The sequence below is a fragment of the Nerophis ophidion genome, linkage group LG10, assembly GCF_033978795.1.
Source record: "Nerophis ophidion isolate RoL-2023_Sa linkage group LG10, RoL_Noph_v1.0, whole genome shotgun sequence".
Classification (NCBI taxonomy): domain Eukaryota; kingdom Metazoa; phylum Chordata; class Actinopteri; order Syngnathiformes; family Syngnathidae; genus Nerophis; species Nerophis ophidion.
In genome coordinates, this window is record NC_084620.1 from 38,881,537 (window position 1) to 38,898,840 (window position 17,304).

At 43.5% G+C, this 17,304-nt stretch overlaps 1 long non-coding RNA gene across 1 annotated transcript; it reads left to right on the forward strand.

Moving 5' to 3' along the window:
• The first annotated feature begins 7,149 nt into the window (after positions 1–7,149).
• Positions 7,150–8,136, forward strand: LOC133559904 (uncharacterized). The gene is made up of 3 exons (XR_009808323.1): positions 7,150–7,322; positions 7,439–7,634; positions 7,787–8,136. It is a non-coding gene; the product is annotated as an uncharacterized LOC133559904 (long non-coding RNA).
• Positions 8,137–17,304: the final 9,168 nt, after the last annotated feature.

Sequence of the window (17,304 nt, forward strand, 5' to 3'; positions counted from 1 at the left end):
TCGCAAAAATGACTGATGATTTATTGCTAACAATGGATTCTGATGCATCATCTATGTTGCTGCTCCTCGATCTTAGCGCTGCTTTCAATACCGTCGATCATAATATTTTATTAAAGCGTATCAAAACACGAATTGGTATGTCAGACTTAGCCCTGTCTTGGTTTAACTCTTATTTTACTGACATGATTCAGTGCGTCTCCCATAACAATGTGACCTCGGAATATGTTAAAGTTACATGTGGAGTTCCCCAGGGTTCGGTCCTTGGCCCTGCACTCTTCAGCATCTACATGCTAGGTGATATCATACGCAAATACGGTGTTAGCTTTCACTGTTATGCTGAAGACACCCTACATGCCCCTAAAGCTGACCAACACGCCGGATTATAGTCAGCTGGAGGCGTGTCTTAGTGAACTTAAACAATGGATGTCCGCTAACTTTTTGCACCTCAATGCCAAAAAGACGGAAATGCTGATTATCGGTCCTGCTAGACACCGACTCCTATTTAATAATACAACTTTAACATTTGACAACCAAACAATTAAACAAGGCGACTCGGTAAAGAATCTGGGTTTTATCTTCGAACCAACTCTCTCGTTTGAGTCACACATTAAGAGCGTTACTAAAACGGCCTTCTTTTATCCCCGTAATATCGCAAAAATTTGCTCCATTTTGACCAATAGCGACGCTGAGATCATTATCCATGCATTTGTTACGTCTCGTCTCGATTACAGTAACGTATTATTTTCGGGTCTCCCCATGTCTAGCATTAAAATACAAACCCCGTTTCCATATGAGGTGGGGAATTGTGTTAGATGTAAATATAAACGGAATACAATGATTTACAAATCATTTTCAACCCATATTCAGTTGAATATGCTACAAAGACAACATATTTGATGTTGTGTTGCCCACATACATGTATGCGGTCCTCTCCAAGGTTTCTCATAGTCATCATTGTCACTGTCACAGACGTCCCAGTGGGTGTAAGTTTTTCCTTGCCCTTATGTGGCCTCTACCGAGGATGTCATGGGTTGTGCAGCCTTTTGAGACACTTGTGATTTAGAGCTATATAAATAAACATTGATTGATTGATTGATTTCCTGCAGCTTGGCTTGCGTGATGAGAATTGATTTGGATAACCTGGTCTGACTGCATCGTGTTTATTTTCACTGCACTTAGACCGGGGGTCAGCAACCCGTGGCTCTTTTGTGCCGCCCAAGTGGCTCCCTGGAGCATTCTAAAAAAGGATTTGAATTTTTTTCGTTTTAGTATGGTTTTTGTTTGAGGACAAACGTGACACAAACCTTCCCAATTGTTAGAAAACCCACTGTTTAATGTGTGTATGCTTCACTGATGAGCGTATTTGGTGAACATCGTTTTGGCCTACTAATTTCGGCGGTTCTTGAACTCACCAGAGTGTTGACTGTGACGCTACAGTAAAATCTTTCTCTCCGTCTTTGTCTCATTTTGTCCTCCCACCGCCAAAAACATGCACCTGGGGATAAGTTGATTGGCAACATTAAATTGACCCGAGTGTGTGAATGTGAGTGTGAATGTTGTCTGTCTATCTGTGTTGGCCCTGCGATGAGGTGGCGACTTGTCCAGGGTAACCCTGCCCGAATGCAGCTGAGATAGGCTCCAGCGACCTCCCGCGACCCCAAAAGAGACAAGCGGTAGAAAATGGATGATGGATGGATGACTCTTTCAATGCCCCCTATAATCTGGTGCGCCTTATATGGGAAAACAGATTGAAAATAGACCACTCATATGCCTTGCGCCTTACAATCCGGTGCCCCCTATGGTCCGGAAAATACGGTAAATACTTTCCACAGGCTGTACAAAGTCACGATGTATAAAATTGTTTCTGCAAAGATTATATTTGGTAACCTGTTGAGAAACAGGCAGATTGCTTACACATCAAGTGAGAGTACTGAATGCAAAACTAAAACTGAGAAGGAAGACTTGCAGCAGCCTCAGCTCAGCTTTCTGCCCCGTCATTGATCAGTAAATGTGCAAATTTAGTGATTTTTACTTTGGAAAATGTTATAAAACTACTGGATCGTACAGAAATTAAATCTTTCAACTTTTTGATTAAAAAAAAAGAATAATTTTATGTTAATGTTATGTTTTTTCAATTTTATCATGACAAGTGAGGTTAACTATGCGAAGCCCAGCAGGGAAGATCTTCTAAACCAGGGGTAGGGAACCGATGGCTCGAGAGCCAGATGTGGCTCTTTTGATGACTGCATCTGGCTCTCAGATACATCTTAGCTGACATTGCTTAACATACAAGCAATGAATAATTCCACTGCTAATCACAGTGTTAAAAATAGTGAAGTGAATTATATTTATGTACCGCTTTCCTCGAGTGACTCAAAGCTCTGTACGTAGTGAAACCCAACATCTAAATTACATTTAATCCAGTGTGGGTGGCACTGGGAGCATGTGGGTAAAGTATCTTGCCATGGGGCGGCATGGCGTAATGGGTAGAGCGGCCCGCCAGAAACCTGAGGGTTGCAGGTTCGCTTCCCACCTATTGACATCCCCCCAAAAAAATCGCTGCCGTTGTGTCCTTGGGCAGGACACTTCACCCTTTGCCCCCGTTGCCGCTCACACTGGTGAATGAATGATGTATGAATGTCAGATGGTGGTCGGAGGGGCCGTAGGCGCAAACTGGCAGCCACGCTTCCGTCAGTCTACCAGCTGTGGCTACTGATGTAGCTTACCACCACCAGGTGTGAATTAATGTTGAGTCCCACTTCTCTGTGAGCGCTTTGAGTGTTTAGAAAAGCGCGATATGAATACAATTTTTTTTTTTTTTTTGCTTAAGGACACAACGGCAGTGACTAGGATGGCGAAGGGGAATCGAACCTGGAAGCCTCAAGTTGCTGGTATGCCGCCCCCCACATTCTAAAACAATTCATAGAAAAAGGCCTGAGAATTATACTTTAATGCGATTATACATTCACATAGCACTAATTTAGCGAAAGAAACAGGGGGAAAAAATGTACAAGGAACTAAAACTATTCATGAAAAAAATCACCAAACAATGGTTGGGTTAACATGTCACTATGACTGGAAATACTTATTATGACCGTTTTAAAAAGTAACAAGTATTGTTAGAAAATTAAAAACACCATCTTGTAACAGGACATCTTGGATGACAGGCGCAAGATGTCACCTGTTAAAATAACGTTCAAAATATAAAACATTCTTAAGCATTTTAATTCGTCCGTCCATCTATCCGTTTTTTACCGCACCTGTTCAAGAAGTCGCATCAATGGTAAGAAGTATTTTATTTATTATTAGTTAGCGTCAGAATGAAAAAAAAAAAAGACTTATTATACTCTAAAAATGTTGGTCTTACTTAAAAAATGGATGCATTTAGTTGTATTCAGTGTTAAAATATATTATAAGGCTCTCATGGCAATATACTTAAAAACATTTGGCTTTCATGGCTCTCTCAGCCAAAAAGGTTCCCGACCCTGTTCTAAACACAAGCATAAAAAGACAAGCATGTTGATGTGACAGTTCAGGTCGATTTGCTGTGCCTGGAGAGTAAGGACCAAAGATCAGGTGATCCATCCATCCATCCATTTTCTACCGCTTGTTCCCTTTGGGGTCGCGGGGGACGCTGGTGCCCATCTCAGCTACAATCGGGCAGAAGGCAGCATACACCCTGGACAAGTTGCCAACTCATCACAGGGCCAACACAGATAGATGGACAACATTCACACTCACATTCACACACTAGGGCCAATTTAGTGTTGCCAATCAACCTATCCCCAGGTGAATGTCTTTGGAAGTGGGAGGAAGCCGGAGTACCTGGAGGGAACCCACGCATTCACGGGGAGGACATGCAAACTCCACACAGAAAGATCTCGAGCCTGGGATTGAACCCAGGATTACTCAGTACCTTCGTATTGCGAGGCAAACGCACTAACCCCTCTGCCACCGTGAAGCCCAAGATCAGGTGAATTAAGTGGAATAAAGAGAGTCAGCACTTTCTCTGCAAGACAGTTTATGTTTGTGAGTTTTTGTCTGACAAAGAGTGTCTTTGGCCGCACTAAACCTTGGACGCTATTGGAAAGCAAATCTTCCAGTCAGTAGGAACATTGAGACCCAGCAGGACATTTTTCAGTGCTCTTTAAGTTGTCACACAAGTATAGTTTTACATGCCTCTGTCGTCTGTTTGAGCCGCAGCCAAACTCTTAAATTCAACATGATAAACCCCGGTTAGACCTAGAAAGACGAATAAATAAGTGAAAGACGAAAGAATAAACAATGTAGAGCACTGGCAGGAAGCGGGAACACACCTCAGTCATTCGTCAGACGCTACCAGGGTACGTTTTGTTTTGGGTAAACGCCAGATCCCCTCGAGGCCTGCCGCTGATAAAATATGAATACACAGACACACGAGTGCTTTATTATTGATACTGTTTGCTGCAGGCCTTGTCGGATGTTCTAGGGCAGGCTTTGAGATGCATTCATCACACAATTTAAATGCAGTAAGCTATAATTTGCTGTAATTTAATACTTGGAAAACCACACAAAACTTCCGTTTGGCGTTTGACCCAGCAGTGAAACTTACCGAAAGTTCAATTTGGATGTTTGTGTGTGTGTGTCTATGTGTGTGTGTGTGTGTGTGTTTAAGACCATGTCCACACGAGTTTAAAAAACACATATTTGGGGTTAAAACCATCTCAATCCAGACAAGTGTAGTTTCATAACTGTCTATGTCTACACATAAACGCATACCCTGCTGCTCGAATTTGAATTTTCCTGAAGGAACTCTCCTGAAGGAATCAACAAAGTACTATTTATCCATCTATCTATCTATCTATCTATCTATCTATCTATCTATCTATCTATCTATCTATCTATCTATCTATCTATCTATCTATCTATCTATCTATCTATCTATCTATCTATCTATCTATCTATCTATCCATCTATTTATCTATCTATCTATCCATCTATCCATCTATCTATCTATCATGCACATTTTGTCCAATCAGAAGCCTGGAAAGAGCAGAAATATCTGACTTGGTGGAATTACAACTCATATTATGTTCATTTTGATTTACTTTAAACCAGGGGTCGGCAACCCAAAACACTGAAAGGGGGCCACATAGGACCAAAAAGACAAAAAAAAAAATCAGTCTGGAGCCGCAAAAAATGAAAAGCCATATATACTGTAAGTCTTATAATGAATGACGTAAGTGACGTAAGTGTCTATATTACCTATATTAGCCTACTATCAAAATGACTATCTGTTGCAGGCTGAAGCAAATCTTTGTTGACAGAAATGTTGAAATGTAATATTTATTCTACACATTTTTACAACATTAGAAACCATTAGTAAATCAGAGGCTACTCAGAAGGTGAGGTAACTCCTGGAAATGACTGGCTTTTAATGGCCAAAAAATATAGATGTGTGTGTCCAAGTTAAAGGAATCGGCAGGTTGTTTTCTTTTAATAGATTTATTACAATCTTTGGCAAGCTAGGTAACGTTTGCTGTGGTCTGGAACAACATGGCACACAAACAACTACCTGAAATGCACACAATGTTACCTACAGATAATGTGTCATGAGACATGCAAAACTGAATTATATACAAAGAAGGTAAAAGTAAAGGATATTGAATTATCTCAAATATAGCTACAAATGAGTGATAATGATGTAATATGTACATACAGCTAGCCTAAATAGCATGTTACTATCAATTAACTTGCCGTCATGCAGTGACCAAATATGTTTGATAAGCACTCCACACAATTCAATGACACCAACAAAGCTCACCTTTTAGCATTCACGTACAGTATAAAAGGTTTGGTGGACAAAATGAGACAAAGAATGAGTGGCATAAAATATGTCTTTCTCTGGCATCATTGAATAAAGTTATACATGTCAACAAACTACGGTGAGTTCAAGGACCGCCAAAATTAGTAGGACAAAACGGTGCTCGCCAAATACTCTCATCAGAGAATCATGTTTGATGTAAACACTGGGATTTCTAATAATTAGGTATGTTTGTGTCGTGTTGTCCTCCTACAGAAACCCTAATAAAACAAGAATATTTTTTTCCCCCCCACCTTTTTCTGTTTTCATACATTTTTGAAAAAGCTCTAGGGAGCCACCAGGATGGTGGTAAAGAGCCACATGCGGTTCTGAAGCCGCAGGTTGCAGACCCCTGCTTTAGACATACAATGACATGTACATTATCTTCAAAATCAGCCTCCAAGTACACAGAGCCCTGGGAACATTATTATCAGTGTTTAAAACGCAAATGCACGACTGTGCTGCTGGAACCCAACACTCATCAAATTATAACATGTTTAATTAGCAACATGGTGCTGTATTACATGTGCAGTGAAGCGGACACTATTTCTAAAAATCAGCAAGCTTTAACGAGCCAAGGAAACTACTTTGCATGTTTAAGTGCCTATATAAAGCACACGGACGTGCGTGTGCCGCTGCAAAACTTCTGGAATTATAAAGCACGTAATCATGGATATAGGGATATAATATATGTGCATTGAAGTGTATATTGTCTTTAACATCAGTACACACTACAAGGAGGACGCAACATTATTATTATTTTTTGTTGCTCGGTCGCTTTTTACAAGAATGGGAGCAACACATGTAAGTTGACTTCACGATTTGTCGTTAAATGAGGACTAAAAACATAAGATGATGTTGCATCTTTCTTATGACACACAGCAAAAAGTATTTGCTTGTCAAAGTTTTCCCATCGGGTGGCGGCTCGACAGCGATCGTATCCAAAACGATTGACTGTCGCAAAGCACATGTGTTTTTATCATAGTAAAGTGAAAATAGCTTATTTACGTTCAAACTAGACAAGTCCGATAATAGCTTTTTTGCCCATATCCGATATTCCGTTATTGTCAAACTCTTAATTACCAATACCGATTGTGGGGAGACGGAGCCGACGAGCCGACAGCGGGTTAGGACAGACGGCGGTCTTACCCGAGATGGCGGCCAGGAGGCGGGGCATGCGGCGGAGAGGAGAGGCGGGACGCACTCGGAGTGACGCTGCAGCCAGCCAAGTCAGGTGCGTAAGCGACACACCTGCGCTCAATCTTTACTGTCACAGTCAGTCTGTGTCTGTTTTTCTCTGTGTGTCTTTGGGAGATTGGGCGTGTTTTGGGCGAAGGCTTGGCTCCAGCTCTCAGCCTGGCACAGCTGATCCCAGCACCCTAATCACTCACCTGCCTGCCATCAACTCATCACCTGCAGCCTACAAATGTTTGGACTCCACTCGGCGCGATCGCCAGATCGTTTCACCTTGCTACATGCGGTAACGCTTCTCGCCAGTTTGTCCTAGAATTCTAGCAACTTTGACAATCTTGCAAACCTGCTATGTTTGTGTTTTTTGGCTCCTCATCTTACCTGGGTTTTTTCCTCTGCCTTAAGTTCCCTACCTGCCGTGTGTGCCTACCTCAGCCTGCAAGCCACGGCCTGCTAGCCACAGCCTGCTAGCCTCGGCCTGCTAGCCTCGGCCTGCTAGCCACGGCCTGCTAGCCACAGCCTGCTAGCCACAGCCTGCTAGCCTCAGTGTGCTCTCCTGGACTGCAAAGCCTAGGACTACAAGCTGCCTCCTTTCCTTCAGGTTTTATTAATAATAACCCTTGAACACTAATTCAGTCAAGAATCCTGAACACTTCCGTTATGCTGAGGAGACTAAAGTTGCGTGGGAGGAAAGAAGACTGTTGGGATGTCCACCCGTTTTACCCCCCGTGACATTTACATCTTCTGCTGCAGTATAAAAGGGGTGAAGGAGGAACACTGGCAGCAGAAGTAGGCGAGGAAACCACGGTGAACAAGGACCACGAGCACGACGAGAAAGACCCTGAGCGAGATGAGCCTCTGCAGCAGACGCTGCCACCGGCCACCGAAAGGTGTGCCGCGACGAGGAGGAAGAGCCAGGGAGCTAGAAATTGGCGCGACAGACTGGCAAGACATGATGTTTGTTGAAAGAATAAACGAAATTCAAACCTGTTACGATGCGTCCTGTACCGAGTGTCACTGCAAACCACACGAGGAAGGCTGGAGACCCGTCACACCGATATTGATCGATACCGATATATACAGTCGTGGAATTAACACATTATTATGCCTAATTTTGTTGTGATGCCCAGCTGGATGCAGTAAACAATGTAACAAGGTTTTCCAAAATAAATAAACTCAAGTTATGGAAAAAAATGCCAACATGCCACTTCCATATTTATTATTGAAGTCACAAAGTGCATTATCTTTTTTTAACATGCCTCAAAACAGCAGCTTGGAATTTGGGACATGCTCTCCCTGAGAGAGCATGAGGAGTTTGAGGTGGGCGGGGGAAGTGGGTAGCAGGGGGTGTTATTGTATCCCCGGAAGAGTTAGTGCTGTAAGGGGTTCTGGGTATTTGTTCTGTTGTGTTTATGTTGTGTTAAGGTGAGGATGTTCTCCCGAAATATGTGTTTGTCATTCTTGTTTGGTGTGGGTTCACAGTGTGGCGCATATTTGTAACAGTATTAACGTTGTTTATACGGCCACCCAGCGTGTGACCTGTATGGCTGTTGACCAAGTATGCATTTGCATGCACTTGTGTGAAAAGCCGTAGATAATATGTGATTGGGCCGGCATGCAAAGGCAGTGCCTTTAAGGCACGCCCACAACATTGTTGTCTTGGTGGAAATCAGGAGAAATTCAGGAGAATAGTTGCCCCGGGAGGGGCAAGGAAATTTGGGAAAATTAGGAGGGTTGGCAAGTATGACTGGGAGTTGCAACTGCTCTCTGATTCTCACTATGTCCGTGTACCATTCCTACAGCGGCATTTTAAAAAGTCATGAATATTACTTTTTGAAAACGATACCGATAATTTCCGATATTACATTTTAAAGCATTTATCGGCCGATAATATCGGCAGCCCGATATCATCGTGCATCTCTAGTTCAAACACAGTAATTCCTCTTTGTCAAAACTTGGACTATGATGCAGCTTTCTGCGTGGATAGTTTTCCCGGGATGCAACAGAACTGGACCGAACATGGCGTGAAGGTAAATACATGTCATGATCCGTGTTGTGCATTACAAACTCAAACGTGTTTCGTGCTCGCTTTTCTCTTGTCATAGTTAGGTTTTGGATGTCCGCCAACTTTTTGCAACTCAACGCCCAAAAAACGGAAATGCTGATTATCGGTCCTGCTAGACACCGACCTCTATTTAATAATACAACTTTAACATTTGACAACCAAACAATTACACAAGACAACTCAGTAAAGAATCTGGGTATTATCTTTGACCCAACTCTCTCCTTTGAGTCACACATTAAAAGCGTTACTAAAATGGCCTTCTTTCATCTCCGTAATATTGCTAAAATTCGCTCCATTTTGTCCATTAACGACGCTGAGATCATTATCCATGCGTTTGTTACGTCTCGCCTCGATTACTGGAACATATTATTTTCAGGTCTCCCCATGTCTAGCATTAAAAGATTACAGTTGGTACAAAATGCGGCTGCTAGACTTTTGACAAGAAAAATAAAGTTTGATCATGTTACGCCTATATTGGCTCACCTGCACTGGCTTCCTGTGCACTTAAGATCTGACTTTAAGGTTTTACTACTTAGGTATAAAATACTACACGTTCTAGCTCCAACCTATCTTGCTGATTGTATTGTACCATATGTCCCGGCAAGAAATCTGCGTTCAAAGGACTCCAGCTTATTAGTGATTCCCAGAGCCCCCCAAAAAAGTCTGCGGGCTATAGAGCGTTTTCCATTCGGGCTCCAGTACTCCAGTACAGTTCAAGATGCTACCTCGGTAGAAGCATTTAAGTCTCATCTTAACACTAATTTGTATACTCTAACCTTTAAATAGACCCCCTTTTTAGATCAGTTGATCTGCCGTTTCTTTTCTTTTTCTCCTCTGTCCCCCTCTCCCTTGTGGAGGAGGTCCGGTCTGGGTGGCCATGGATGAAGTACTGGCTGTCCAGAGTCGGGACCCAGGATGGACCGCTCGTCCAGAGTCGGGACCCAGGATGGACCGCTCGCCTGCGTATTGGTTGGGGACATCTCTGTGCTGCCGATCCGCCCCGCTTGGGATAGTTTCCGGCTGGCTCCACTTTGGACGGGACTCTCGCTACTGTATTGGATCTACTTTGGACTGGACTCTACTCTCACGGTTATGTTAGATCCACTATGGATTGGACTCTCACAATATCATGTTAAATCCGCTTGAAATCCATTGCACTCGGTCCCCTGTGGGGTGGGGGGAGGGGGGTGGGGGGGTCCTCTATGTGCTCCTCTCCAAGGTTTTTCTCATAGTTATCATTGTCGACGTCACACTGGGGTGAGTTTTTCCTTGCACTTATGTGGGCCCTACCGACGATGTCGTTGTGGTTTGTGCAGCCCTTTGAGACACTTGTGATGTAGGGCTATATAATTAAACATTGTGTTAGAATAATTATGTCTATATTATCACACTAACTTTAGTATGCTTAAAGTCTGTTGCTTTAGTTATTAGCTATCGTGCTCAAGTTAGACTTTTTTTCTAATCTATGCAAGGACAAAACTTCTTGTCTGAGGGGTGGCCTCAGCCACAGATGTTATCTTTGTTTTGGCCCGCTGGAAGCCAAGGACTTCAGGGACTTCGGCATGGATGGGAGAACAGCACGCAGACGAGACAGACACTTCAAGGATCTCAACGAAGATAAGATGACAACACACAGACGAAGCAGGAGACAAGGCGAAATCACATTCCATCACGTACTATGCGTCCTGGACCTGCCTTGCATAATATATGCGCCCACTCCTTTTGGAGGCAGCCTCAGTGATGTTGACTATGGAACTCTGCATAAAAAGTGAAACGCGGGAACTGGACCTTAGAGCGTAGGGCAAGACTGTGACTAAGTGTGCAGTGCCCGCGTTCTCCTCATGAGCCCTATTTAACTCTGTGTCTGCTTGGTTCCTTGCTTCTTGTCTGATTAATAGATGTCATCAGTGTTTGAACCTGACACATTGATTGATTGATTGATTGATTTTACGACTAATACCGTAGCACGCCGATGTGTTACTACGCTAGAAAAAGAGTCCCTCAGTGTTCGCTCTTACAATAACAATGTCGCTACAGTTTGATTAATATACGCGTTACGGAACGTAAATCAAGTAGTGATGACGGTTTTTGAATGCATTTTTTTTTTAATGCATTTTTTATTTATTTATAGATGGATGGATGGATGGATGGATGGATGGATGGATGGATGGATGGATAGATAGATAGATAGATTGATAGATCGGACTGTACAACTCCTCCCTGGGTAGGAGGGGCGGTACTAGGATGACAGAGGATGCAAAACAATAACCTATACCCCCATTATTTACTTTTTAAATTCAATCTCATTTCCGCACACTGCTGCTGGAATTTAAATTTTTCCTGAGGGAACTCTCCTGAAGGAATCAACAAAGTCGTATCCATCTATCTATCTATCTATCTATCTGTCTATCTATCTATCTATCTATCTATCTATCTATCTATCTATCTATCTATCTATCTATCTATCTATCTATCTATCTATCTATCTATCTATCTATCTATCTATCTATCTATCTATCCATCTATCCATCTATCTATCTATACACATTGGCTGGGGTATTTCTTGTAAGAACAAAACCACAGGTAAGAATATTGATGATATGTGCTTAAATGCATGCATGGTTTAAGCACATATTTGTGCATAGTTACATACTCACTGTTTTGCAAATTAATTGTCTTTGTCATTTTTTCACTTTTTGATGTAAGCTCCCCATGCTTCTTGTGTTGGGCTTTTTATTTTATTTCTATATAAGGCTTTAAAAAAACCAACAACAAAAAAACTGTTTCATCAAGTAGCCTGCCTACCTCTGATTAGCACATTTTACCAACTTGCCTAATCTCCATCTCAGCAAATACATGTAATTTCTTACATGTACCATCATCATTAAAATACGCATGGAATAAAACATAACATTGACAAACAGGACGGCGTGGCGCGGTTGGGAGAGTTTTTGCGCAGTTTTTTTTTCTTTTTTTTCTCTCTGGCACTCACCGAGAGTGGACGCTCCCCTTTCCTCTCCCTTATCTCTCCTGCTTGCTTCTTTGTTTTGTCTTGTCTTAACTTTCTTGTTGCCTCTTTTTGCACTGCTCTCCAAATCTAAACATTGGAACTATTTAACTGGCCTCAACAAAATTGACAAGATCTTGGGTTTGGGGGAACTTGCTGTCGTGACGAAGCGGTTGTTGCTGGACACACGACGGACTCTTGGGAGAAGGAGTGCAGCGTGCCTGGCGACCCTTTTCTGTCGAGGACGTGAAGATATCCACCTTTTCGGAATTATGACAACAGGACATCTGCTGATTGGAGTAAGACTTGCTCTGGTTTGTCGACAAATTGGAAGTTGATGGCAGTCTTCAAAGTACCCCAAAGCTGCGACAAAGGATTGGAGGATGCGGGAAGAACTGTGGATCACATTGGACTGTCTACCCCGCAGTTTTTGAGGACCAGACATAGACAATTTAGAGTGAAAAGCAAATTTTATTTTCACTCGCATACAAACCATTCTAACTTGGATTCTTTCCCTGGCTTCGAGACTCTCCCAACAGGTGTGTGTCTCTCATGGACACACACCTGTTGTTGTTGACATCAAGGCCGCGGAACAGAGACACACTGCAGGCTTACACACACACACACACACACACACACACACATATCCACAACATAAATATACGCCACGCATACACCCATCCCCCCCCCCCCCCCCAACCCAACACCCTCGACGAAACTCCCATAGGGGTGAAGAGCTGCGGCCTACCACCATGACCTTGAACTACCTTCCCTCTGTTGCTAGTTATCTCGAGATGTATGTTGTAATATATATATGTGCTTTGCTATGGAGGTTTTTTCCCACTCCAGACTGGGCCCCTTTAGGAGCCCAGTCTAGATTGTATTTTTTTACTCATCCTTCCCCAGCGTTTACCTTTTTCCCATCTTTTACAGGGCGCCTTATGGCGGCCCATCAGCGTTCTTGTTCTGTAACCCTGTACACTGTTTGTTTGTCTAATCTTGAACAGGTTTGTGCTGAAAACAAAGTTTCGTTGTACTTTTGCAATGACAATAAAGACCTATCCTATCCTATCCTATCCTATCCTATCCTAGAGTGGCTGTGCAAGAACCTTCACCCTTACTCCTGATGGATTGTGGTTAGGGTCTTGCATGGCAGCTCCCCCCATCAGTGTGTGAATGTGTGTGTGAATGGGTGAATGTGGAAATAGTGTCAAAGCGCTTTGAGTACCTTGAAGGTAGAAACACGCTATTCAAGTATAACCCATTTACCATATACGTAAAAGAGTGAGTGAAAGAACGTGAAACAATTTTGGTATACAAACATTTCTCAACTGATAACTGGGTGGTCAAAAAATTATGTTTCATCCCTTTAAAGTAATGAGAAACCATTTCTCTTTGGCAGGTTCTGCTTCGTCTCCACATCTTGGAGAGGCTATACTCTCGACTGCTACATGTTTTAGAAACAAAGGCAACTGGATTTGGACCGCTTGGAATATGTGTGCACTCAAGACCTGGCATTCTGCAGTGCTAGTTCAAATATTGACATTCCAGTCATCATTATCGGCGGTCACTCGCAGCGAGTATGACGATCCTCCGGGATCCCTTTATGGAGCATGCCTGTGCATGACTTTGTTTAACGTGGGGAGACTGGTGCACAGACAGTCAGGACCCGGGTCAGGGTCCAGTGACATGGAGTCCAAGACGACTGGGGACCCACTCGACGTCCATTGGATCAGGTCAATCAACATGATTGATTGACTTTGATTGATTGATTTTCTGCTGCAGCCTACTTCTGCCATAGCAGCCGTTGTGACACTCCATAGGCCTGTTCCACCGTTGAGGTCTTGGGTTGTTATTTACCCGTAACTGGACCCACAGGTTAGTGCGTCTGCCTCACAATACGAATGTCCTGAGTAGACCTGGGTTCAATCCCGGGCTCGGGATCTTTCTGTGTGGAGTTTGCATGTTCTCCCCTAGAATGCGTGGGTTCCCTCCGGGTACTCCGGCTTCCTCCCACTTCCAAAGACATGCACCTGGGGATGGATTGATTGTGAATGTGAGTGTGGATGTTGTCTGTCTATCTGTGTTGGCCCTGCGATGAGGTGGCGACTTGTCCAGTGTACCCCGCCTTCCGCCCGATTGTAGCTGAGATAGGCATCAGCTGCCCTCGCGACCCCAAAGGGAATAAGCGGTAGACAATGGATGGATGAATGGACGCACATGGATGTTGGGGTGCCTTCTTCTGCCATCGCAGCCATTGTGGTAGTTCTTAAATCTACCGTCTTTCGCCTGCTCCGGCGTTGAGGTCTTCATCGTATCCCTGGCTAGAAGGCGGTCAGGTACTAGGCCTTTGCCAAGGGCTACCTGGGGTAACAGTATTAAAGGGGTTAACCTCCTCGTGCCCCAAGACCCCATAGAGGAGCCTCCACTGCCGGATACACTTTAACGTCATGCCCAGGACATTCCAGTATGCATAATGAACACACCATCTGTGTAGCATGTCCAAAATGAGGGAACACGTATTCAGGTGAAATTCGGGAAGACGCATGCAGATAATGCAGGACGCCCAAAGCTAGGCTGACCATATTCTGAAATCCCAAAAAGAGGACACATATATGCGTGCCAGGGCGGGCAGCACGCCAAGGCCGGGAGTAGGTGAAAATTTGCCAATGATACTCAAACTTGCTTTATAAATAATACATTTATTTAAATAAAGCATTTTTTCTCCTCTGTTGACGGCTGTGGTGGCGCTAGGGAATTCTAAAATGGGGTCCCAGGGACCCCATCAAGTCATAAAAATGGGGTCCCACAGTAAATTTTTTGGGTCCCACTTTTTTGTAAGCGTTTTGAAAACAAATGATAAACGTATTAATTATCCTGTTGTATCTCACATTCTATATCGTGTTTTGGAAAAAGGTCGTCATAAATTTTACTTAATTCATTTAAATAAAAAAAAGAAAAAAGAAAACAAATGTGTATACATATGTAAATGTATTCAGTTATAAACATTCATTCACTTTCTTCTTTCCTTCATGGATCTAAACTTTACCCCTGCTGGTAGTTTTTCCTATGTTTTTATTTAATATCAATCAATCAATCAATCAATGTTCATTTATATAGCCCTAAATCACTAGTGTCTCAAAGGGCTGCACAAACCACAACACAAACCTCTACGACATCCTCGGTAGGCCCACATAAGGGCAAGGAAAACTCACACCCAGTGGGACGTCGGTGACAATGAGGACTATGAGAACCTTGGAGAGGACCAAATATGTGGGCAACCCCCCCTCCCCCCCCTCTAGGGGACCGAAAGCAATGGATGTCAAGCGTGTCTAACATGATACTGTGAAAAGTTCAGTCCATAGTGGATCCAACGCAGCCGCGAGAGTCCAGTCCAAAGCGGATCCAACACAGCAGCGAGAGTCCCGTCCACAGTGGAGCAAGCAGGAAACCATCCCAAGCGGAGGCGGATCAGCAGCGCAGAGATGTCCCCAGCCGATACACAGGCGTGCGGTCCATCCTGGGTCCCGACTCCAGATGAGTGGTCCATCCTGGGTCCCGACTCTGGACAGCCAGAACTTCATCCATGGACATCGGACCGGACCCCCTCCACAAGGGAGAGTGGGACATAGGAGAAAAAGAAAAGAAACGGCAGATCAACTGGTCCAAAAAGGGAGTCTATTTGAAGGCTAGAGTATGAAAATGAGTTTTAATATGAGACTTAAATGTTTCTACTGAGGTGGCATCTGAAACTGTTACCGGGAGGGCATTCCAGAGTACTGGAGCCCGAACGTAAAACGCTCTATAGCCCGCAGACTTTTTTTGGCCTCTGGGAATCACTAATAAGCCGGAGTCCTTTGAACGCAGATTTCTTGCCGGGACATATGCTACAATATAATCGGTAAGATAGGCTGGAGCTAGACCATGTAGTATTTTATACGTAAGTAGTAAAACCTTAAAGTCACATCTTAAGTGCACAGGAAGCCAGTGCAGGTGAGCCAGTACAGGCGTAATGTGATCAAACTTTCTTGTTCTTGTCAAAATTCTAGCAGCCGCATTTTGTACCAACTGTAATCTTTTAATGCTAGACCCGAAAATAATACGTTACAGTAGTCGAGGCGAGACGTAACAAACGCATGGATAATGATCTCAGCGTCATTAGTGGACAAAATGGAGCAAATTTTAGCGATATTACGGAGATGAAAGAAGGCCGTTTTAGTAACGCTTTTAATGTGTGGCTCAAAGGAGAGAGTTGGGTCGAAAATAATACCCAGATTATTTACCGAGTCGCCTTGTTTAAAAAGTGTTTTGCTTGGGTCATGAAATGATAATAATGGTGTGCCAGGCCATACATACATTGTATATACAATTCTTAAATCTCTGGAGTCTTACACTCACCTTAGTGTTTACCAAGAAGTCTATTTCCTTTTCCCGGGAAAATTCGAACCAACACTTCCTTTCAATAGCGTCACTTCCCTAACTTCCCCGGAAGTCCCGCCCCCCAACCAAAGCCATTGGCTAACACCTCGTAGCCAGCCGCTACAATATTTACAGCTGGTGTGATGTTATGAGCCAGGGAATAAAAGGACTACACTACCTAGCATGCAACAGGTGTGATGAGTATGCGCGGTAGCCCGGTAAAGGGGGGTGGTGTGTCGCCATGACGGCATCTTGTATGTTGTGATATGCTCGCTCTGAAAGTAAACGTTATGAACTCAGCCAACAAATACACGCAACCCTAATTCAAAATGCCGGACATTTGACGCATTTAAAAAAAAACGCCCGGACATGCCGGACAACGCCGCAAAAGAGGACATGTACGGGGAAAAGAGGACGTATGGTCAGCCTACCCAAAGCCTAATATTAGCACTGAGTACCTTCGGCATCATCTGGAAATACCATTATCAGTCACAACCATTGCAAGCCTGTTGGGAGTATCAATGCACTCGATTCATAGAATACTGTCAGAAAACAGCAAGTCAGTGACTTCACTGTACGGTCAAATGACAGATGAGCAGTTGGATGCAACGGTTGCAGATGTCAAGTTAACAATGTCACATAGTAGGTACGGCATGATAAAGGGAGCCCTATAAATCCAGAGGGTTCCTGGTTCATTGGGAGCGTGTAAGCGCGTCAATGCACAGAGTTGACACTTTAGGTGTGCTGGCGAGACTGACCTCAATGGGGTGTGCTGTGAGA